The 24,142-nt window shown below is 47.1% G+C and overlaps 1 protein-coding gene across 5 annotated transcripts in view; it reads left to right on the top strand.

Annotated features, from left to right (window-relative positions):
- Positions 1-24,142, top strand: part of CYRIB (CYFIP related Rac1 interactor B) — a 156,128-nt gene that overhangs the window by 22,687 nt on the left and 109,299 nt on the right. For all 5 annotated transcript variants that reach the window (XM_032609979.1, XM_032609973.1, XM_032609972.1 and 2 more), the window contains exon 2: positions 17,626-17,678. The gene's annotated coding sequence lies outside the window, so the exon portion shown is untranslated. The remainder of the gene's footprint in view (positions 1-17,625; positions 17,679-24,142) is intronic.

The raw sequence follows: 24,142 nt of genomic DNA, 5'->3' as shown, positions 1-24,142 counted from the left end.
CAGTGATTTTTAGTCACTTTACCAAGTGGTGCAGCCATGGCCGTAATATAGTTTTTTGAATATTTTCATCACCCCACTGAGATCCTTCATGTCCATTTACGGATAATCTCTGTCCTCAAGCCCCAGGTAACCACTGATCTACTTTTTGTCTCTATAAATTTGTATGTAAAATTGCCTTTGGGACATTTCATATACGTGGAATATGTGATCTGTGTCTGGCTTCTTTTACTGAGCCTAGTGTTACTGAGGTTCATCCACGTTGTCAGTACTTCGTCCTTTTTACTGTGGAAAAATATTCTGTCGTATGGGTGTAGCACGTCGTTTCTCCACTCACCAGTTGATGGACAGCTGTGTTGTTTCCAGTTTGGGGCTATTAGGACTAACGCTGCTCTGAGCATTCATGTACAAGCCTTTGTGTGAACGTGGGTTTTCATTTCTCCTGGGTAGATGCCTAGGAGTGGAATTTCCTGGGTTGTGTGGATTTCTATATTTAACTTTTGAGAGGCTGCCAAACTGCTTTCCAAAGTGGTTGCACTGGTTTTCATTCCCACCAGCAATTCCTGAGGGCTCCCTCCACCCCCAGTGTAAACCCCACAACTCAAGAAATTATTAACAGTCTGTTGGGGTTCTAGATCTGTGACCCTTGACCCATCCTACATTCTCTTATCACCAGGTTTATTTTGGATGTTGTCAAAATTTGGGGTTTTGGCATTGGATGAGACCTGATGTTGGTACTTGTAATATAAATAATGAGGCAGAAAGTTCAGGTCGAGACATTGGGTGAATCAAAGGGTTAACTCACCGTGCCTTTCTTCTTTTATTATTATTATTTTTTAAAATTGAAGTATAGTTGATTTACAATGTTGTGTTGGTTTCAGGTGTACAGCAAAGTGATTCAGTTATACATATACACACATTCTTTTTCAGATTCTTTCGCCTCATAGGTTATTACAAAACACTGAGTATACTTCTGTGCTCTACAGTAGGTCCTTGTTGGTTATCTATTTTATATATAACAGTGTGTATCTGTTAATCCTAAACTCCTAATTTGTCCCTCCCCCCCTTTCCCCTTTGGTAACCATAAAAGTTTGTTTTCTGTGTCTGTGGGTCTATTTCTGTATCATTGTTTTTCGATTCCACACATAAGCAGCATCATAGGGTACTTGTCTGTCTGGCTTACTTCACTTAGTAGGGTTATCGCTAGGTCCATCCATGCCGCTGCGAACACCATGCCTGCCTTTCTTACTCCAAGCAGGTCTGCCATACATTAGCATCCCCCCCCGCTGCCCCGTTCCAGCTTCTGCTTATGAGTTCTGCTTCTCCCCCCTGTCTGAGCCCATCTAGACTCCTCACTGGGTGGGGTTGGGGGCTGGTGAGCAGACATAGAGGGTTCAGTCTATAGACAGATGTCTACCCAGAAGGAGATGGGGGTGAGGGGCCCTGACCCTGCCGTAGCGGGGGTGGGATTGACAGAGATGAGATCCAGACAGAAAGCCTGATCGTTCAGTCTGAGCTTGGTGGGTAGGCAGGCCCCTCTCACTTCCTCAGTGACAGCAGTAAACAGAACACAAGCTTCGTTCCAGACAGAGATGGGTAAAGGAATCTTGCAAGCATTTCATTTTCAATGTGGGAAAGTGTTGTATAGACTTCAGTGACTTACTTTAAATTTCCACGAGGGAAAAGGCGAGTAATTTTATGATGACCGTTAGAAGTTTTCAGGCCTTTGAGGAGAAACTTGACCGTGGGGCTTCTTGGCCAGACCTGGATGACCAGGTGGTAGCGCTGGGCCCTGGAGCTGACAGGGCCTTGGGGGCACCTGACCAAGGGGTGGTTGGTCCCCAGGCAGGAAGGCGGCCGCCTAGGGCCTGGCTCTGCCTGAGAGGGAGGTGTGGATGGGATGACGTTGGCTGGCCTGGTCTGAGCGGGTCTCTGAGGATCGTGGCCTGTAAGTTAAGCAGTTAATGGGAGGCGGAAAGACTTAGAGAATCCAAGGTGATGACCTAGGTCAGCAGAGGGGCCAAGCCCCCCCCCCCCCTTTTCTTTCTTTCTTTTTTTTTTTTCCTTTTGGCTGTGCTGCGTGGCTTGTGGGATTTTACTTCCTTGACCAGGGCTTGAACCCGGGCCCTCAGCAGTGAGAGCACAGAGTGCTAACCATTGGACTGTCAGGAAATGCCTGCCAAGCCCTTAACTAGAGCCCGAGGGACTCAGACTCTTCCGTGGATGGTGTTTCTGCCATTTTATGAAGATGAAGGAACTGAGCCTCAGAGAGATTAAGTGACTTGTCTAAGGTCACACAGTGAGTGAAAGGAGCCGCCAGAAATTCAAACTCCAGGCTGTTTCTGAAATCACTGCCACTCCGCAAGATGCTTTTTCTTTAGAGATGAATGGGACATACACAGAACAAAACAACCCACACTGAGTAATGAATGAATGTCCTCATGACAAGTTGCTGGGTCCAGGGGTGGGTAGACATTTTTACAGAGTGCCGCCTCCATCGCCTAGGCCCACTTTAGGAAGTAGAGGCTGCCTCTCATTGCATAACCAGAAACTGTTATTGTCTGTGTTGCCCCTGTTGACGTTGTTTATGGGCAGCAGGGAGGGTGAGAAACCACACGAAGTCTAAGGCCTGGAGGGCTCCAGCGGCGCTGCCAGGAAACAGAGACCCTGTTTTTCAGACACCCAGTGAGATGTGCAAAGAGCAGAAAATACATACAGAACTTCTCTGTGGCTCACATTTTTAAGTGAGTGTGTATGAATTAGTGTTGTAATAAAATAAAGTAAATGAAAGTAAGGTTATTATTTATAAATTATTAGGGTGGCAAGAAGCAGAGAACCTGGTGTTTTGTCCTGGCTCCTCTGCCTCCTGACTGTGTGACCCTGAGGTATCATTTCACTTCTTGGAATCTCAGTTTCCACTTCTGTAAAATGGGGAGGTTGCACTGGGAGTTCTCTAAAATCTTTCTTGAAATGAACTCTCTGTAATTATAAATGCTGTCTGTTTATGTTCTGTGTCAAGAGAAGTTTTATCCATAGACTTTTTCCTATGGCTTTGAATGAAATTTACACAGCCAGGGCTTCCCTGGTGGAGCAGTGGTTGAGGGTACGCCTGCCGATGCAGGGAACGTGGGTTCATACCCCGGTCCGGGAAGATCCCACATGCCGCGGAGCGGCTGGGCCCGTGAGCCATGGCCGCTGGGCCTGCGCGTCCGGAGCCTGTGCTCCGCAACCGGAGAGGCCACAACAGTGAGAGGCCCGCGTACCGCAAAAAAAAAAAAAAAAAAAAGAAATTTACACAGCTGGCCGATTTTTCAGTGGAAACTTGGTGGGGGAGCTTTAATTTACATAACAAAGGCTTAACTCTGAGCCACTTTATGGCTTCTGTGGCTGTTAGAAAGCATTTGGGAGGGCCTTGAAAGTCATCTGCGGCGGGCGGTGGGGGTGGGTGGGGCGCGGGAAGAGGCTGTGTTTATGCAGTTCTCTCAACACTGACTTAACTCCTGTGAAGAGTGGGGTCTTTGACCTCAGTGGACAGGATGTGGTTTACAGAACATGAGGTGCTCTGGAAGAGCTTATGTAGTCAGCTGGGATGGTTTGGAAACACTCTTCCTACCTGGTGGAGCGTGCAAGTGCCCGGACCTGGGAGGGATCTCGGAGTAGTTCCACGTGGCTGGACTGGAGGGTTCTTGTGGAGAGCACAGGTCATCGGGGCCTGTGATGGCAGCCTCGTGAGCTGTGTTCAAGGAGCTTGCATAATAATCCTCAGGCAGTATGAGGCCACTGCAGGATATGTGTATTACAAAAGGTAACTAGGGACGTCCCTGGCGGTCCAGTGGTTAAGACTCTGTGCTTCCACTGCAGAAGGCGCAGGTTCGACCCCTGGTCCGGGAGCTGAGATCCCGCGTGCCCCGCTGCGTGGCCAATAAATAAATAAATAAAACAACAGAAAAAAAGAAGCCTTAAAGTTTTTTTTTTTTTTTTTTTCAGTACACAGGCCTCTCACTGTTGTGGCCTCTCCCGTTGCGGAGCACAGGCTCCGGACGCACAGGCTCAGCGGCCATGGCTCACGGGCCCAGCCGCTCCGCGGCACGCGGGATCCTCCTGGACCGGGGCACGAACCCATGTCCCCTGCATCGGCAGGCGGACTCCCAACCACTGCGCCACCAGGGAAGCCCTTAAAGTTTTTTTAAACAAAGAAAAAGAGAAAGAAACGGTCACTAGTGGTAGCTTGGGAGATGGAGGGCAAGAGACTGGAGTCTAGGGGTCCAGTGAGACGGATGCTCTGTTTGCAGGGAGCGGAGGCTGTAGGGCCTGGAGACAGCCTACCAGATGCCACCAGCAAGCCACAAAGTCACAAGAAATGGCAGCCAGGGCAAGAAGCGGGGCCGGGTAGCAACGAGCATCTTCTCACGCACCCACTGAGGAACGTGTCAGTCAGTGCTCTGGGTTGCAAGTGACAGAAACCAAACTCAAGCTGGGCTAGGTTTGAAAAAGTTCATTTACTGTGTCGAGTCGCTAAATGGTCAGGGGTGGCTGAACCAGGGCCCAACCATATGCTGGCCGGGTTTTGTCTCCCACTGTCTCTTGGCCCTGCTTTCCTCCCTCCTTGTTTCTCAGGCAGTATCTCCCTGTGAGATGGGTTCAGGCTTTTCAGCCTTTCAGGTTATTGACCCTGTGTGTGGCAAGGAGGGCACCCTTTCCTGGTGCCTTCAGCCAAAGTGCTAGAGTAGGTTCTTATTGGCCAGTTCGGGTCACATGACCATTCTTGAACCTCGAGAGGACTCTTTTTTTTTAATTTAATTTTATTTTTTTTGCGGTACGCGGGCCTCTCACTGCTGTGGCCTCTCCCGTTGCGGAGCACAGGCTCCGGATGCACAGGCTCAGCGGCCCTGGCTCATGGGCCCAGCCGCTGCGCAGCATGTGGGATCTTCCCGGACCGGGGCACGAACCCGCGTCCCCTGCACCTGCAGGCGGCCTCTCAACCACTGCGCCACCAGGGAAGCCCGAGAGGACTCTTTTATTTAGCTAGTTATTTATTTATCTGGCCGCACCGGGTCTTAGTTACGGCATGCGTGCGGGATCTAGTTCCCTGACCGGGGATCGAACCCGGGCCCCCTGTACTGGGCGCGTGGAGTCTTACCCACTGGACCGCCAGGGAAGTCCCGAGAGGGCTCTTACAGGCCAGCTTTGGTCACATGCTTGTCCTTGTAGCAGCCACTGATTCTGGAAGATTCTGTGCTTTGACAGCCCTCCCCTTGGTGATATGCTAGACCCTGGAGCACATGGAGGGAAGGGTCAGGGGATGCCCCAGAGGACACTGGTGCCATCCCAGAGGGGCTGGAGGCTGGGCAGGGCAGGAGCCCAGAAGCTTCCTTTTGCCTGGTTACGGTTAGGGTTAGGGTGAGAGGTCAGCACAGACTTTCCTTTTGCCTGGCCAGGGAGGCTTCTGTGACAGTGGTGTCATGACCTTGGGTGGAGTGAGTGGCCCAGAGGGAGGGAGGCGCCGTGGTTCCGTGGCCTGTCCTAGGTGCTACTGCCAGCAAACATTTATTGAGGGCCTTGTCCCTTTTCTGAATCCCTCAGAATGTTATTTGCCTTTTTCATGAGCCTTAACTGTGCCCAGGGGTGATGGTCAGAATGTTTAACATTGGGCACCCATCAGAGTCCTTTCTGGAAGCTTCCACAGTGCCGGATGTTCATCCTTCCCTTGCTGGGTGCCGGGGTAGGTCTGGGAGCTCTGGGGAAGGGCCGCCGGGGAGAGGGGCTCCGGACAGCAGCTCTTTCCCAAGCTGTGTGGAGTCCTTCGGTATTTTTAACGCCGGCTTAACGCTGCCGGCTAGTTTGGAAGCTCTTGGGGCGGGGCTGGAGGAACGCCTCCTGGCTCGCACCCCTCCCCCCACCCCTCCTTACGCTCACACCCTGGAGGATTCCCACTGGGCCACGGGCAGAGCGAGTGTGCCACTGAGTTTGTGGAGGCCGCTGGAGAGAGGCAGGGGAGATTGCTCCGGAAATGGCAGCTTTCTCCTGCTCGGCTGGGCTGAGGGCTTCTTCAGATCTGCTGCCCTTTCCTCTGAGCTTCGACGAGGCCGCTGCTGCCCGCACTTGCTCTCTTTGCACCCAAGTTTTTTTTCTCTTTCCTGTGAGCAGTTCAGGTTTACAGGCCTTGGAGAGTGTGCAAATATTTGACTTCAATTAAGGAAGTCCCAAACGAGGAATAGAAAGAGTTACTTCTCGTTTATTATTTCTGGGGGATTCGGGGGTGGGGGTAGGCATGACCTCTGATGCCCCAGCCACCTGGTCCTCCAGGGCGGTGCAGGCACCCAAGAGGCCAGGCCAGGCGCAGTGTGGCGGGCCAGCTGGCCCAGGGTGGCCTGTGGGAAGAGAAAGGCAAGAGGGTGCAGAGTTTAGGTACTTCCCTGGTGGCGCAGTGGTTGAGAATCCACCTGCCAACGCAGGGGACACGGGTTCGAGCCCTGGTCCGGGAAGATCCCACGTGCCACGAAGCAGCTAAGCCCGTGCGCCACAACTACTGAGCCTGCGCTCTAGGGCCCGCAAGCCACAACTACTGAGCCCATGTGCCACAACTACTGAAGCCTGCGCACCTAGAGCCCGTGCTCCGCAACAAGAGAATCCACCGCAATGAGAAGCCCGCACACTGCAAAGAAGAGTAGCACCCGCTCGCCGCAACTAGAGAAAGCCCGCGCGCAGCAACAAAGACCCAACACGGCCAAAAATAAATAAATAAAGAGGGTGCGGAGTTTGGAGGCTTCTCCCGTGGGCCTGAATCTGGAGCACGGAGCAGGTGATGAGAAGGGTGGTGCTCGCTACCTGAGTAATACCTACCAGCTGTTAGTACTTCCTGCCGGCTGGTCGTGGTGCCCGTGTGGTCTGTTTGACTGATCTCACTGAATAATCCTCTCCACAATCGTGAGTGCTAAATATCATCATCCCCATTTACAGCTGAGGAAGCTGAGCCCAGAGAAGTTAAGGCATGTGTCCAGGACCACGCAGCTACTCAGTGGCAACTTGGGTATGTCAGGCTCCAATGCTGGGCTGAAAACCAGCCCCCTGTATAGTGCCCAAGGGGTGCTCTTAGACTTCATGGACTGTTTTGAGGACAGGTGAGGGGTCCTATAAATCAGAGCCCGAGGATACTAGATGAGAGTTTACCCTGGTGGTCAGAGCCTGCATGTTGGCTGCAGGAGGGAGAGGAGAGAGCGTGGGTGAGGGTAGAGGAAGCAGTGGGCCTCAACCTGGGGTATCAGGAAGGGAATGAACCCAGGCGCCCAGAGCTCCTGTCCCAGCCCTGCCACCGCACCATGGGCCTTGGGTGAGTCATACCGTCTCTAGGTTCTGGTTTCCTTTTCACTGAAATGAGAGTAACGACCACAATGACAGCTTTTACTGTGGGCTTCCTCAGTGCTGCGGCCAGCCCTGGGACACCAGGATGGAGAGGCGTATGGATTAGGGCTTCTGCTCACGGGTGCTCAGGGGCTAGTGGGGAAGGAGGCCCCTCCCCACCGGTGCTACACATGAGACATGGGACAGGTCAGCCCTGGTGAACCGGAAGGGTCTCTGCCAGTTGGGGCTGGAAGGAGGGGAGCAGCTCGTGTCCCAGCTCTGGTTGCGGGGTCCTGTTGCCATCTGACTGTTGTCCCTGCAGTCAGAGGGAGGGACCCGTTGACAAGGGACTTCCTTCCCCAGCCCTAGCGCTGCCCTAGACAGTCCTCAGCAGAACCACCTGCCCAAGCCCTCAGGTGAAAAATACCAAGTCCCAGCCACGCAGCACAGTCACCTGGGAGCTTTCTGCAAACACCGATGCCCAGTCTGGGGAACACTGTTTCTAAAAAGCTCCCCACGTGACTCGGATCCGCAGCCTGCTTCTCCGGGGACCTGCTGCCCGTTCCTGCCGAGCGGATGGATTCATTAGGGCTGGGGAGAGGTTCCAGCAACCAGATGCCTCAGGGGCTTCGCAACTGCGCCTGGTTCCCAGCTCATTACTGTGTCCTGACCCTTTCGGGAGGCAGCAGGGGTGGCATTCTCCGTGGATGTGCAGGACGCGGGATGTCCCCAGTGTGCCCCGAACCCCTGGGCACCAGCGGCCGGCCTGGGGTGCACGTGAGCCCCCTGGGGCACCTGGGCTTCCTCTGGGCGCTGCTTCCTCCCTGCTCTGGGAAGAGCCTGGATCCCTACCCCTGGGACTGTGTAGGGCCACGCTCAGGTGACCTAGCACAGTATCTCCCCGTACCCAGTGCCTGCTGCCCCAGTGGGACTCAGTGACAGCCAGCCACAGGCCTGGGACAGAAATCAAGCAGGACGGCCATGGCAGTTTAGAATCCGAATTTGAACCTGACAGGGGTGTTGGAGATCTGGTCGATACGATGCTCTTGCCCTCTTGGGTTCAGAATCAGAGTTTTCTAGCATTTTTACATTGATTTAGTTTCTCTCCTTCTAGAGAAATCCTATTTCTTGAAGTTCTACTAGGGGCCAGCCACTTTCTGAACATTGTGTCATAGTAAATTTGCAAGGATTACAGAGGGAGAAACAAGCTTCCCCGAGGAGTTGTGACACATTTGCAAATGACTGAGTCAGGTTTCGAACCAAGGTCGGTCTGACTTCAAAGCTCATTTCTGTGCACAGAGATGTACTGTAGTTCCAATCATGTAAAATCAGAGCTGAGCTGTTCCATACGGTGGCTGGTAGCCATATGGGCCTATTTAAATAGAAATTAATAGAAATTAAACATAATTAAAAACTCAGTTACAGTAGCCAGAGTTCAGCCGCTCTGTAGCCACATGGGTCTGGTGCTATGGTATTGGACAGTGTAGGTATAGAACATCTTCAGCACTGCAGAAAGTTCTATCAGATAGTGCTAAGCTAGAGTGATCGAATGGCACAGACAGGGCTCCGGGCCTGGCACGTATGGCCGAGGATGGTTAGAGGAGGGGACATGGTGAGCAGGCCGTCTCACCCTGTTGGCATCCGCTATTAGCGTTACCAGCTGTCCTGGTTTGCCTGAGACTGAGGGGTTTCCTGAGACTTGGGACTTGCTTTGCTAAAGCTGGAAAATTCCCAGGCAACCTGAGACGAGTCAGTTACTCTGTTCGCTGCACAGTGTCCCTGTAGATGTCACGCCTGTGCTCAGGTCCAGGACACAGAGTTGAGCAAAAAGTTGCAGAAAGTTCGGGGGGAAGCTAGCTGATGGAGTGGCGGCACCATTCAGGTAAAATGGGAAGAGTGCTCTGAGAAAGGGGAGCACCAGGTACGGTGTACCCTGAAGCCTCTCTGAAGCGGGGTACACCTGAGCTGAGAGTGGACATCTGGGGTGCAGTTAACCAGGTGAAGGAGTTTGGAAGTGTGCGGAAACTCAGTGATCAGCCCTGGGTAGTTAGGAGTTGGGAATCTTGGGAGACGGTTCTGACTCTGCTGTGATCCTGCTGTCTTCACCACAGGCATGTTCCTTTCCTTCCATGCTTCAGATTCTCTCACCTGTAAAACCAGGCAGTTAGACCAGATACCCGCAGTAATATTCTCCAGCTCCACCAGTGTCACTTTTTCAGGTAAATTGTGATATGTCTTTAAAGGTAACACAGCCCCACACTGACAAAGTGTTTGATAATCGGTTCCCTTCTGTTTCAGAAACAACATCTTTACCTTGCTTCTCTGTTAATGAGCTTCTTTCCTTTTCTCCAGTTTGAAGAGGGTAGGGCTAGGGCTGGCCCACAGGATTGAGGTTTTCCTGAGAGGGTATTGAGTCTGGCTGTTCAATTCCCAAGAGGTCTTTTCCTTCCTTGTTCACCTTCTTTCTTTCTTTCTTTCTTTTAATTGTTGAAGTACAGTTGGTTTACAATGTTGTGTTAATTTCTGCTGTACAGCAAAGTGACTCAGTTATACATATATATATATATATATATATATATATATATATATATATACATTCTTTTTCATATTCTTTTCCATTATGGTGTATCACAGGATATTGAATATAGTTCCCTGTGCTATACAGTAGGACCTTGTTTTTTATCCATTCTCTATATGAGTTTGCATCTGCTAACCCCAAACTCCCAATCCATCACTCCCTCCCTCTTGGCAACCACAAGTCTGTTCTCTGTGTCTCCCTTCTTCACCTTCTTGTTAGATTTCTTAACTCAGTGGTGTGCTGGGCTGCAGCATAAAAAGAAAAAGAAAGACCGTTTATTTTTAAAATATTTATTTATTTATTTCGTTGCACCGGGTCTTAGTTGCAGCAGGCGGGCTCCTTAGTGCGGCTCCAGGGCTCCTTAGTTGTGGCATGCGAACTCTTAGTTGCGGCATGCATGTGGGGATCTAGTTCCCTGACCAGGGATCGAACCCAGGCCCCCTGCATTGGGAGCATGGAGTCTTATCCACTGTGCCACCAGGGAAGTCCCCCAGGCCACTTACTAAAGTACACAGTAATAATTAATGTTTTAGTTTAAAGAAATGATTGGTTAAAGCTTTAAAATATTTTGAACATTTACCAACATGTAAGCACTCTACTATGTAGTGTCTCCACTCCCCCTAAATGAGGGATTTTTTCTTTTTTTTTAAGGTTAAAGGCAAATTTATTACCTGGACATAGAGTTGCAAGTACCACAGCTTCATTAAAAATATTGTAAAATAGGGCTTCCCTGGTGGCGCAGTGGTTGAGAGTCCGCCTGCCGATGCAGGGGACGCGGGTTCGTGCCACGGTCTGGGAGGATCCCGCGTGCCGCGGAGCGGCTGGGCCCGTGGGCCACGGCCGCTGGGCCTGCGCGTCCGGAGCCTGTGCTCCGCAATGGGAGGGGCCGCAACAGTGAGAGGCCCGCGTACCGCAAAAAAAAAAAAAAAAAAAAATATTGTAAAATATATAAGCTGTAGATCATGACACTCTGGAAAAAAGTGTGAGATGTGTATACATCTTCAGCTGAAATCAGCCTGTGCAAGGAGAATGGTTAAGCAACATGCAGAAACTATGTTTTGGATTTTATCCTGCTTCAGAATTCGACCCTGAAAATGGTCCATCATTCCAGGAGAGAAGGGATGTAGAGGGAAATGATAATAAACATTATTGCTGAATAGTATCTTTGAAAGAGAATAGCTCAGTACAATAGCAGTGTCTCCCCAAATCTCAGGCCCTGGATTTGGGAGAAAGGTGAGCTCCGGAGTCAGGTCAGAGTCCTTCCACTTAGAGGGTTGCCACCTCAGGGAAGAGAGTATGTGAGTAAAATAAGCTCGAGTACATGCATACCTTGTTTTATTGTGCTTAGAAGATACTGCATTTTTTACAAGTAAAGATTTGTGGCAACCCTGTGTTGTCAGGTAATACAAAGTGGCATAGGATTTAGTGTGGCATAAGTTTAGGTGATGGGCGTCGAGAGGGCGGTGTGATTGATGAAAGCTGCAGTAGTTATTTTAACATTGTTATCCACAACCATTTATCTCCTATGTGCTTATTTATTTTTATTTCCTAATTTCTGATTCTAAATATTTAGGGCTGCCCCTGTGACCCTATCCTTTGCGTTTCCTTGTCGCCCTTGGGTCAGAGTCACACTGTGTCACAGTAGCCAATCCACACTCTCCTTGGAGCCTGAGATCCTTGAAGATGGGAACTCTGTCCTCATGTCCATCTCTCTGGCACCTTTGGAGCTGCCTGGCATGTGGCAGTCAGTCATGACATTCTTATTGAGCAAACCAAGCTGTTACTAGCCAAAGGCCCATGTGTGGTCACTTGCGACTTTTGTTGTTTTAGTTGTCAAGGCTGCTATAACAAAATGCCACAGACTGGGAGCTTATAAACAACAGACATTTATTTCTCACTGTTCTGGAGGCTGAAAATCTGAGATCCGGGTGCCAGCATGGTCGGGTAAGGGCCCTCCACCCATGACAGGAGGAGTGAGGGAGCTGTCTGGTGTCTCCCTTATAAGGGCACTAATCCCATTCGTGAGGGTTCCACCCCCATGACCTCCCAAAGGCCCCACCTCCTAATACCATCACATTGAGTGCTTAGGATTCCAACATTGGAATTTTGGGGGGACGTAAACATTCAGACCAATAGTGCTTGTTATTGACGTATAATATGCATATAAAGAAGGGCATGTCATGATTATTTTTGCATGTGTGTCATGATTATTTTTGCATGTGTGTTGATTTAAAACATGAAATGGCAGATGTTTGGAGATAGAAGGCAAAGAGAAGCAAAGGGTAGCATGCTCAGGTGTGAGCTATGGAAGGGTCTCCCGATAACAGTGTGAATCCTGAACCAAGCACAGCAGATCTTCCAGCCTAGCTGCTGAATGCCTCTTCTGCTTAGCACAACCCGAGACAGATGCGGACTGGCGTAATGCATCTGAGCAGGGCAACGAGAGGTTTGGAAATGTTCTAAATAAGACCTCCTCATCCTGATTAAGAAATTATATTCTTTTTTTTAAAACAGATTTTTGGTTTCTTAGTTAGAACTGAGGGGTAATGTGGACATATAGAAAAATCGCCTTCCTAATTCAGGGTCAGGGAGGCAGTGGTAGGGAAAAGTCGGATTAAGAGGCCACTTTGAGCTAATTGCAGTGTTAGCATTTTCAAGTGGCTATGGGAACTGCTGAGTGTTCACAAGTGACTTTTCCAGGGCCCCCTTGAATGTGCAAGATAAGCTAGCTACCTGTGCAATGATCACATTTAATATTTTTTTCACAGATTTATAGAAAGAATTGATGTGCTTAAAAGTCTATTTTTATAAGTTTGTTAAAGATTGCCCTGGTAATTTTTTTACATTCTTGCTAAGTCCTCCAGATAGTATAAAATAAGTTTCAACTGAAGTTATAAGAATTATCATGAATTCTTATAAATAAGTAACATTTGTTGAGTATTTAGTATGTATTAGCCACTGTTCTGGGGGAAAGTTTTATTAAATAAGTGATTAAGAGTTGTTGGAAATACTACAGAGCTCCTGTAATTGAACAGGATTATGGGTATACGTTTCTAATTTTATTAACAAGGATAGATTCTAGCCAATCATGGCTAAGAAAAAACAGCATGTGATAAACAAGCCAATAAAATTACAAGATGAATTTACTGAGGAGAAGGAGTAATTATTTGAATTATTATTTTTTTGTTTAATTAACATTTGTTAAGTGTCTTCTGGGTAACAGGCCCTGTTAGGTACTTTTACATCTGCTGTTTTATTTAATTACGATGCGTTTTTCACTTCCAGATAAGATTTCCCATGGGCTTCCTTTGTCTAATGAGTTATCCTAGGCCCGTGCTTCACTGTCCTGTTTGCACCGTACAATCACCTGGGGATCTTTGGAAAACTGTAGTGCTGGGGTTTCATCCTTAGAGAGTCTGTTTAATTGTGCAGGCTTGGGATCCAGCGGCAGTATTTTTAAAGGTTTTCCTCCCTCCCCTGTGGGCTCTGGTTGAGCCGGGGTGAGAACCACTATGCTAGGCTATTTGAGATGTTATTTCACTGGCAGAAAAATATTGCCTTAAACTCTTCAGCAATAAGCAACTATTGCAAACTTTGGGAGTGTGCTGTGCCGGGTGGATATAAGTAAAACACCTGCTTTGCTTTGTCTGTTTCCTATTAACTGGGATATGGGAAGTGTCAGAATAATTAAATGAAGCAGGCTAGAAAATGTCACCCTCAGTGTCTCAGACCCAGAATTTCCAGGTGCACTTAATTTGTCACCTGGATTTTGCTCGGGTTTGGTTTCAGAAACATCATGCCAGTGACTTGCATACTAAGTTTTTTTTTTTTTTTAAGAAAAAGTACTCTAAGGAACTTCTACACTGAAGGTAATTCCTTTAAATGAAATACATGTGTATGTACACAGTATAGATTTGTGAATAAAAACTTTAGGAGGACACAGGAATTATGAGGAATTCTTTTGATGGAGGGGTTATATAGGTCGAAATGGCCTCCTTAAAAATCGTGTTTGCTGTCACAGTAAAGCTAATGTCAAAACATTAAAAAAACAAGAGGGAACTAAGTGGTTTGGGGAGCTCAACTTTTCTTTAAAAATTCTTATAACCTGAGATCACATAATAGAGATTTAACCTAAAAAATGATCCATAATCCAAGAACATATTCAATCCCTAAAACCTTTTTTAGTCACCTTCATAAATAGATTTGTTTCAGTGGGAACTTTTAGTCCTGCCTAGAAAATCCCAGGAGTTGTGAAAGTGTGGTGTAATTGGCGGTCAGGTAAAGGAAAGATTCCGTTAGACCTGCCAACATTAAGCATTTTCCCCTAAAATAAGCAACGTTTCTGGTAGGTGTGACTAGATAGCCTTCCATTTAAGAAAGTTGTCCAAAAAAAAAAAAAAAAAACAAAAGAAAAAACGTTGTCCCCCTTTTAAAAACATTATATTGCATTTGCTAAGAGACCTTGGGCAAGTCATATCATTCTTTCGGACCTGAGGTTCTTCATTGGTAAATAAGGGGGGCTGTTGGTTTTCCGATGGGGCTTTGCTGAGCACCTGGAGTGGCTTAGAGAGCCCTGGCAGAGAAGTTTCAAGCTGGCACCTCTCTGGGTCTCTGGGTTTCCCGCTCTGGCCTCAGACAGAGCTGCTGTCTGGGGCAGCTCTGGATGGGTGCTCATTTGCAGAGAGAGGAAATCCTTTCGTTCTGCATGTGTTTTTGATGACCTACTGTAAGTCAGGAATAATACCAGGTGCTGGGGACACCAGGATATGACCAAAACAGAGTGGGAGCCCTCAGGTAGCCTGAAGTGTCCTGGAGCAGACAGACAGGGACACAGGTAATTCCAGTGTTTCTTCAGCTAGGTCAGGGGCTGGGCGGGAGAAGGTTGGTCAAATAACTGTGTATGTGAGCCTTGGGTGTAGTTTTTTAGAAACAAATGACAAGTAGAGGACAGTTCCCTCCTTGAGTCACTGCCTAGTCACTCTCAAAGGGAAAAGAAAGAGGAAGGAGGAGGGCCCACATGGGATGCTTGGGACTTCCCTCGTGCCCTGGAGTGGACTCACGGACTTTGCTGTGCTGGTGAAAGGGCTGTTGGGAAAAGAGGACGATCTGGGCTCTCAGAAGACCACAGAATTAGCCCTTAGGACTGGGAGGGCCCCTGGGAGGTCATCTAGTCCAGGCAAGTTACTCTGGCAAGCCCACCTGCCTATCCAGGTCTACATATCCTATGTCTCTCTCCCTACCTCTTGTGCTTGACCTTGTAAACCAGCAATTTGGTCTGTGGGCCTTTGCAAGTGCTGCCAATTCTACTTGGATCCCCTTGGTTGGGCAAATTTGAACTTGTCTTTCAGTTCTCAGCTTAGATAACACCTCCTTGGGGAAGTCTTTCTTATACCCATCACTTTCCATCCCCTGCTGAATTAATTAAATACCCTTTCCTGTGATTGCCCAGCACCTGTACTCACCCCTGTTGTAATACTTTTTGTTACTCCATTGTAATTGCATGTCAGCCTGTAATTGCCCCACTAATCGATGAGAGCCCTTTGTGGCTGGGATGGTTTAATTCCTGGAATTATTCCCATGGCCACATGCTTGGTACATCGTAGGTGCTCAGTAGATAGTTCTTGAATGAATGAGTGTCCTCACTTGACAGCAGCGGCTGCAGGAGCTCAGAGAGGTTCAGTGACTTGACCAAAGTCACACAGCTCTGGGAGACCGAGACAGGACTAGAGCCCATGCTGTGAGTCTAAAAAGCAGACAAGATCAGATCCAGTTTCTGGAGTCATGGTCCTGGTTCTCTCTGCCCATATAGAGGAAGTGAAACAAAGTCACCCCTGTTTTGAGATGGACACTTTCCTTCTAGGGGAGACATACTCTATCTCCTGGGTTTGTCTCTAAGTGATGCAAAGACCAGCTTACTCTTCATGTTCTTAAAATAAAACCAAACAAAGAGTTTTGGGGGCTTCCCTGGTAGCGCAGTGGTTAAGAATCCGCCTGCCAATGCAGGGGACACGGGTTCCAGCCCTGGTCCGAGAAGATCCCACATGCCGTGGAGCAACTAAGCCCGTGCGCCACAACTACTGAGCCTGTGCTCTAGAGCCTGTGAGCCACAAGTACTGAACCCATGTGCCACCCCCGCACATCTAGAGCCCATGCTTCGCAACAAGAGAAGCCACTGCAATGAGAAGCCCGCGCACCGCGATGAAGAGTAGCCCCCGCTCGCCGCAACCAGAGAAAAGCCCGTGTGCAGCAACAAAGACCCAATGCAGCCATAAAAATAACAATAAAGTAATAATAGTTCCTTAAAAAAAAAAAAAGTTTTGTGAGAGTGAGTTAGTATGCTTTTTTCCAATTTCTGGGACTTTCAGCCAGGACCGTAAAATTTTTCCCAAGTAAACAGCTTGTCCTGTTTTCTGTTTTGTAAATCTGGTCAAAGAATCAGAAAGAAAGAAAAAAAAGTCCTTTATGTAGCTGCAAGACATAGCGAGTGGAGTCAGAACTGTCATCATGTCTCAGGGCATCTGTGCGCGTGTGTCTTGTGTGCACGCACGTACACGCAGAGTACGGAGCGTGTGCACACATCTGAGGGCTTAGCTTGTGAGTATGTTTAAATGGTTCTTAAATGAAATCCCCTTTTTCTTTGGCCACTGGGCAGTTCTGTGATTTTTCTTTAAAAGAGGATTTTAAACCCCACTCAGGCAACAGCGGAAAGAAAACCTGTACTGGTGAACAAGAGGATTGCTGGCAAAGTAGCAGGAGTGGTTGACGTGATCGGCTGATAATGTTCTCCCACGACACTTAGGAAGGGCCCCCAAACCTTTTGTGAATAAAGTGAGGCTGGTTAAGTGGCTTCCGGTAGTCTCAGCCCCCGATGAAAAGCAAAGAGAAAACACCAAGGCAGCTGAAGATTTAATCAAAATTAAGGCCAGAAGAGGGCATTCTTCCAGGCAATAATAAGAGCGTCTAGACACTGCAGACCTTGCTCCTATCTTCACGCTAAATGCTGGTGAATGGGTTCGAATGGGATATTGTTTAACTATGGTTTTACGGAGACTCCCTTTGATTCATAAGTATTTGTCACTGTAAGAGATTTTGAGGGTGACAAGGATGGTGTAATGTACATGTTTGTTTTCCTTTCTCTGCGGTGTAGAAATCTAAAGCAGGAAGCGATTCAGGGGTAGAATGACTAAGACCAGTTCAAACTCAAGTTGAGCCCAGTGTTTTGCTGAGACTAAGACTTGCTGAGGTACCCCAGAGTTCCAGCATTCTTTATCTTAGAATTCTGAGTCTGAAAGGACAGCCAGGCCCCACCTTCTATGTCCCTGGGACAATGCAGTCCAGCCAAACTGTGCCTTCATCAGAGGAGTTTGATTTGGGTTTGCTCTTTACTTGCTGTGCAACCTTCAGCAAGTTACTTAACATCTCTGAATCTCCATTTCCTTTTTTATTTTTGAATCTTCATTTCTTTATTTGTAGTACACAAGACTATTTTGAACATTAAATGAGAAAAACGTTTGTGAAACATGCTCTGTAAACTATAATGGTCGGGAGAAATGTTATTTGGATTGAAATGCTATTGGATAGAAATGCTATACTGGGTTGTTATTCCTGGTACAGGAAAAAACACAACAGTGGTTAGGATTTACTGGAGGCTTTTTTGTGTGCTGGAATCTTGTGACTTGCTTAATCCTTGCTATAACTCTGTTTTACAGGAGAAGAAACTGAGGCCTGGAGTTTGAGTAATTCGTTCAAGGTTACCAAGTTGGTAAGTAACAGAGCTGGATTTGACCACCCGGCTTCAGAACTAAGAGCTTAATTTGAATTACCTTAAGCTTCGCAACAGCCCTAGAAAGTTGAGGTTCAAAGAAGAGAAGTAACCTTGCCCAAGTTCATTCCACTGGTAACGGGTCGTCTTAGTCCGTTCAAGCTGCTGTAACAGAGTACCATAGACTGGGTGGCATATATACAACAGAAATTTAATTCTCACAGTTCTGGAGGCTGGGAAATCCAAGATCAAGGTGCTGGCACATTCGGTGTCTGGTGAGGCCCACTTCCTGGTTCTTTGTGTTATAACTTCACATGGTGAAAGGGGCAAGAGAGCTTTCTGAGGTCTCTTTTATAAGGGTGCTAATCCCATCCATGAGGGCTGCGTCCTCATGACCTAATTAATCACTTCCCAAAGGCCCCACCTGCAGATACCATCATATGGGGGGTTGGTTCCAACATATGAATATTGGCGGGGGGACACGGACACAAACAGTCCATTGCAGGGGTCGATTCAGTATTCCCGTGCAGCAGTCTGGCTCGAGAACTGCTGCTCTTAACCACTGTAAACTTGCTGCTCTTGTAAAGCCCCTCACGGAAAACCAGTTCTGTGAGCCTGGGTGCCCTCTACCCCCGAAAGGGCACTTCCCTTTTCTGCCCTTTCCCTACGCTTCCTGGTACCCTCACTCCCCTCCATTTGACTGTCCAGTCTCTGGAGAGGTTTAGCCATAGAACGAAGACAGAACTGGCAGAATGTTATCCAGCAGTCTCTCCTGCATGCCTTTAACTTTTATTTTAGTTGAGGTATGACTTACGGACTGCATAATGCACATCTTTTTTAAAAAATTTAATTTTATATTGGAGTATAGTTGATTAACAATGATGTGTTGGGAAGAGATATGGGAACATATGTATAACTGATTCACTTTGTTATAAAGCAGAAACTAATACACAATTGTAAAGCAATTATACCCCAATAAAGATGTTAAAAAAAAAAAGAAAAAAGAAAAAGAACATTAAAACCTTCAAATGGAAAAAAAAAAAAACAATGATGTGTTAGTTACAGGTGTACAGCAGAATGATTCAGTCATACCCATAGAATGCACACATCTTAATCACATATCTTGATGAATTTTTAACATGTTACACTCATCGAGCTGCCACTCAGATCAGGATACATGGTATTCCCGTCACATAAGTTCCCTCATGCCCCTTTGCTCTTAGTACTGCCCCTGGAGATAGCCACTATTCTGACTTATAGAAGTCAGATCATGTCTGTCATAGCATAGGTTCCTGCTTCTATCCTATCCAGATCCATATATACTTGCTCCACAGAAACAAAATAGAGGGCTTCCCTGGTGACGCAGTAGTTAAGAATCTGCCTGCCAATGTGGGGACACAGGTTCAAGCCCTGGTCCTGGAAGATCCCACATGCTGTGGAGCAACTAAGCCCTTGCGGCGCAGCTACTGAGTTTATGCTCTAGAGCCCGCGAGCCACAACTACTGAGCCCGTGCGCCTAGAGCCCGTGCTCTGCAACAAGAGAAACCCCAGCAATGAGAAGCCCGCGCACCGCAACGAAGAGTAGCCCCCACTCGCCGCAACTAGAGAAAGCCTGCTCATAGCAATGAAGATCCAACACAGCCAAAAATAAAATAAATAAAATAAATATAACAAACAAAAACAAAATAGAGGTAAAAATCACACTTTAAATAGCGTGGGTGACCCTGTCTTTCCACCAAGCAGGCATGTGTCTTGGAGGGAGCTGAATGGGAGACACAGATCTGCTGTTCCTTCTGTTGGTCTTTGTTCCGATGGCTTTTTAGGGGGTGAGCATCTTGTGCTATCGGGGGTGTTTCTCATATTCCTACATTTTAATTATCTTACAACGTGGCCCCAAATCCAAGCCGGCTATTTCTTCTTGTGCTCAACCTAAGAAACCCAATCCAGTGCTGAAGAAAAAACTGGCTGTGTTGCACTTAATGAGAGATGGTTTGTCCGTCTCCATGATGAGGCTTTATTATGGGATTTTCAAGGGGAATTCTGATGCCCTTCCACTTTCATATTACAAGTAGACCTTAGAGGCTAACCCTTGAGTAAGAGGCAGTTGTAATGTGGACAGAACTCCAGCATGGGTAAGTGGATGTATTAGACTTGGTGACCTGAAACACTTCTGGCAACATGGTGGACTGACTTGTGTGACTCCTTCCTGATAGGAACACAGAGTTGACTGACATACAACAACTATATCTAGGGGAGCTCATCAGAAAGGGAAGTCCACAAGTGTCAAAAATGAAGAGAGAAGTCTAAGCCAAATGGTTATGTGAACTGAAAGCATGACAGCTTATGGGGCTTCTGCACCCAGATGGAGGCTGTAGAGTCTGGGAGTTAAGGTTTTAAGACCACAGTGGGTCTAGAAATGAGACCTGGGTCCAAGGTGGACTTGAAACATTACACGTCTTCATGAAAAAGGGCTAGAAAAACTCCACTGTCTGGAGAAACAGAGAGGAAGCTTGTTTTGAGTGGAAAAAAGTCACCAGCAAGAAATGAAAAACCTGGGGCTGTACCATATGTGGTTGTGGAATCTATATTATTATTGTCATGAGATATGAGAACTCCTCAAGCTGAGAAATTAACATAAAAACTGGCTGCCTACTGTGGGAATCCCTAACACAAACACGCAATCACTCCACAAGGATGCTTCAACAACCCAGACCTAACAGGACTCTTACAGAAAGAAGCCTAGGATGAGTTCACAATTAAATCATATGGACTACTCAGGAAATGAATGACTTTGAGTTGAAAGTAATAGAACCATCCAAAAGAGACTATAAGATAGTATATATATAGTTTTTAAAGTATCATGTTTTCATTTTAACTATTATTTTTAAAATTTTATTTATTTTTGGCTACGTTCGGTCTTCGTTGCTGAGCGCAGCCTTTCTCTAATTGTGGCGATGAGGCGCTACCCTTCGTTGTGGTGCACGGGCTTCTCATTTTGGTGGCTTCTCGTTGCAGAGCATGGGCTCTAGGTGCACGGGCTTCAGTAGTTGTGGCATGCAGGCTCAGTAGTTGTGGCTCGCGGGCTCTAGAGTGCAGGCTCAGTAGTTGCGGCACACGGGCTTAGTTGCTCTGTGGCATGTGGGATCTTCCCAGACCAGGGATCAAACCTGTGTCCCCTGCATTGGCAGGCAGATTCTTAACCACTGTGCCACCAGGGAAGTCCCAAGCCAGTATATTTTCAAATGATTAAAGACTAAAGGTGATTCAAAAATGTAATGAAAGACGGAAAAAGAATAGGTTGATTTGAAAAGCTGCCACATGGAAATGAAAAGTAGTCATTGAAATTAAAATCTAACAAAAGGGTTAGCTGACAGACTAGACATAGTGAAAGAGATAATTAGTGAACTGGAAGACAATAATAAAGTTTACATTTGTTAAGTCCTTAATATGTGCCAGACACTGTTCTGTGTCCTTGCATTAACTCATTTAATCTTCAGAACAAAATTATAAGGAAGGCATTATCATTATCATCTGTATTTTATAGATGAAGAAACTAAAGTGTAGTAGTTCAAGCCACTTGCCCGAAGTCACAGAGCTGGTAATGATGGAGCTGGGATTTGACCCCCGGTTGCCTAGTGTAGCCTAGAGTCTGTGTTTGCAATTCCACACTGTAGAAAATCATCAAGAAGCAGCACTAAGTGATAAGGAGATGGGCGTATGGTAGAGAGGCATGGAGGAGAGAAGCAGAGGGCACTACTTAGGTCTCAGCACAGGGACTAGGGGAGAGGCATCATCAGAAGACAGAATAATTAGCTGTCCCTTCAGATCTCCTCCAGTGCTTAGGTTCCAAGAACTTGTGCCCCTATTGAGGGCAGAAATATTCAAAGAAGGGTAGCAGAGCTTCCGTTTCCACTATAGAATGAATTGATGGGCTGATGTTTGACAAAGGTCTCTCTGGGGGAAAGAAAAGAAGCCCTGACTGTAGCATTTACCGACGTCTATGGTATAAATACTTCCACCACGACCAAGTTCAAGCTACCGACATAATGTCAGTGAACATGGCCTTGGGAAGAGATGTACGTACTTGGCTCTTTTGAGCCAGTCTGAGCCAGCTCAGCAAACCAGGGGGTCTGACGTTCATTCTCTTTTAAGCTCTGATCTCTGGGTTGTGCATCCAAGGGGCAGAATTTTCAGGAAGTAGTAGTATCATGTGTAATATCACAGGGGCAGGAAGAGACAGTGGGACAAGAGTGGAGCTCTGCCCCCACTTTCTTCCCTTGTATTTAAGAAACAAGAAAACATTTTGTGAATGTGTGTGGAGAGACTGGCATCCTTATGACACTGTTGGTGAGAATGAAAGTGAATCCAAGCTCTTTGAAGGCCATTCAGCACCATCTGCCAACATTTTAAGTGCAAGTACTCTTTGACCCCGCAGTTCCACTTCAAGGGTTTTATCTTACAAATCTCATCTTTCCTGTAGTTACACATACGTGTGAAGATGTGTGTGATGTATGTTCATTGCAGCATTGTTTGAAATAGCAAGACCCTGGAAGCAACTGAAATAAATGTATGTCAGGAGAGGATTGATTGAAGGGATTATGGTATATCCTTACAGGAGAATACTGGGCCACTGTTTAAAATAGTAGGTCGTATATACCAAGAAGGAATCATCTCCAGGATGCATTCTTTTTTTTAATATATGTAAATTTATTTATTTTAATTTTGGCTGCATTAGGTCTTCGTTGCTGCGCGTGGGCTTTCTCTAGTTGTAGCGAGCAGGGGCTACTCTTCCTTGTGGTGCGTGGGCTTCTCATTGTGGTGGCTTCTCTTGTTGTGGAGCATAGCTCTAGGTGCTCAGGCTCAGTAGTTGTGGCGCGTGGGCTTAGTTGTCTCGCCGCATGTGGGATCTTCCTGGCCCAGGGCTCGAACCCGTGTCCCCTGCACTGGCAGGCGGATTCTTAACACCTGTGCCACCAGGGAAGCCCCCCTGCTTAACTTTTGAAGAAAAGCTGAGGCAATGGTGGGTCTGGGGTGGATGGAGGATATCTTACTGTATATCCTTTTTTTAAAAAATTTTTGACGGAATTCCCTGGCGGTCCAGTGGTTAGGACTCTGCGCTTTCACTGCCAAGGGCACAGGTTCGACCCCTGGTCAGGGAACTAAGATCCCACACGCCGCACAGAGCAACAAAAAAAAAAAAAATTTTTTTTTTTTTAGGCATAGGCATATGATATTTTTATTGTTAAAAACAAACTAATTAACAAAAACTTCACTTTGGGAGCTTTCAACCCAAACCCCTCTTATTTTTAGGGGAGATTGGCAGGTCTCCCTGGGGTTGCTGATCCCCAGCATTTATTGAGCACATGCCGAGTACCAGGCACTTGCCCGTGTTGTCATACGCTGTGGGTCTCTCCATTGTCTGACTCTTCCTGGACTCTAGTAGTGGCCTGGTCAGTGTGTGATAAACAATAATCCCATTTTCAGGAAGAGGGGAGGTAAAGTCTTTGTGGGAAGTCATGTGGCACGCAAGGAGAAGAAGTGGAATTCAACAGCAATCTTAAAAGTGCTTTGTGAACAGAGGGAACCAAGCTGCTTCTTAGCAATCCCAGTTATCTGCAAGGCATCTCAAGCCTCTCTCCCTCCTGCCATTAATCCCCGGAATCTCTCTTGAGACCACATGAAAGTGTTCTATCAGTGTTAATTTTTCCAGCTCTACGATTCTTTGCTCTGGAAAGTTGGAGCTGTGTTCTGGACCAAATGAATCGCTGATGTGTTTAGAAACCACAAAGGCAAGGAGAATTTGTCCTGTGCTGTCCTCCTTTTCTGACTGATTTTATCTTCACAACTCGCCTGTTGAGTTCACATCATCAAAGATCTAAGAGACACTGGCTCTGTTCACCTAAAAAGAGCGACCTTCAGGGCCTTTCTTAGCAAAACAGATGTTCCCAGAGATGCTTTCATTGTTGCCCTTGTTGTTTTCAGCAATCAGCCACATTTCTAGCCCATGATGATACGTTTTATGGAACCAGAGGCTTGCTTTCTCTCTCTCTCTCTCACTCATCATTTGGTAATAAATTCAGTAAATAGGTTATACGTCTTGAGAGGGCTGTTGTGATGTTTCTGTTTTTGTTTTAATTAATTAATTAATTTTATTTATTTTTGGCTGCATTGAGTCTTCGCTGCTGAGCACGGGTTTTTCTCCAGTTGTGGCGAGCGGGGGCTACTCTTCGTTGTGGAGCACGGGCTCTAGAGCGCAGCCTCAGTAGTTGTGGTGCATGGGACTAGTTGCTCCGCGGCATGTGGGATCCTCCCAGACCAGGGCTCGAACCCGTGTCCCCTGCATGGGCAGGCAGGTCCTCAACCACTGCGCCACCACGGAAGCCCCTGTTGTGATGTTTTTGTGATTTGATCAACAGTAATCCAAATGGACAGAAAAACTGGAGTGAAAACTTAAGTTCATGGAA

The sequence above is a fragment of the Phocoena sinus genome, chromosome 17 (genome assembly GCF_008692025.1).
Source record: "Phocoena sinus isolate mPhoSin1 chromosome 17, mPhoSin1.pri, whole genome shotgun sequence".
NCBI lineage: Eukaryota > Metazoa > Chordata > Mammalia > Artiodactyla > Phocoenidae > Phocoena > Phocoena sinus.
Note: the sequence above shows the minus strand (reverse complement) of the source record. Positions and strands in the feature narration are given on the sequence as shown.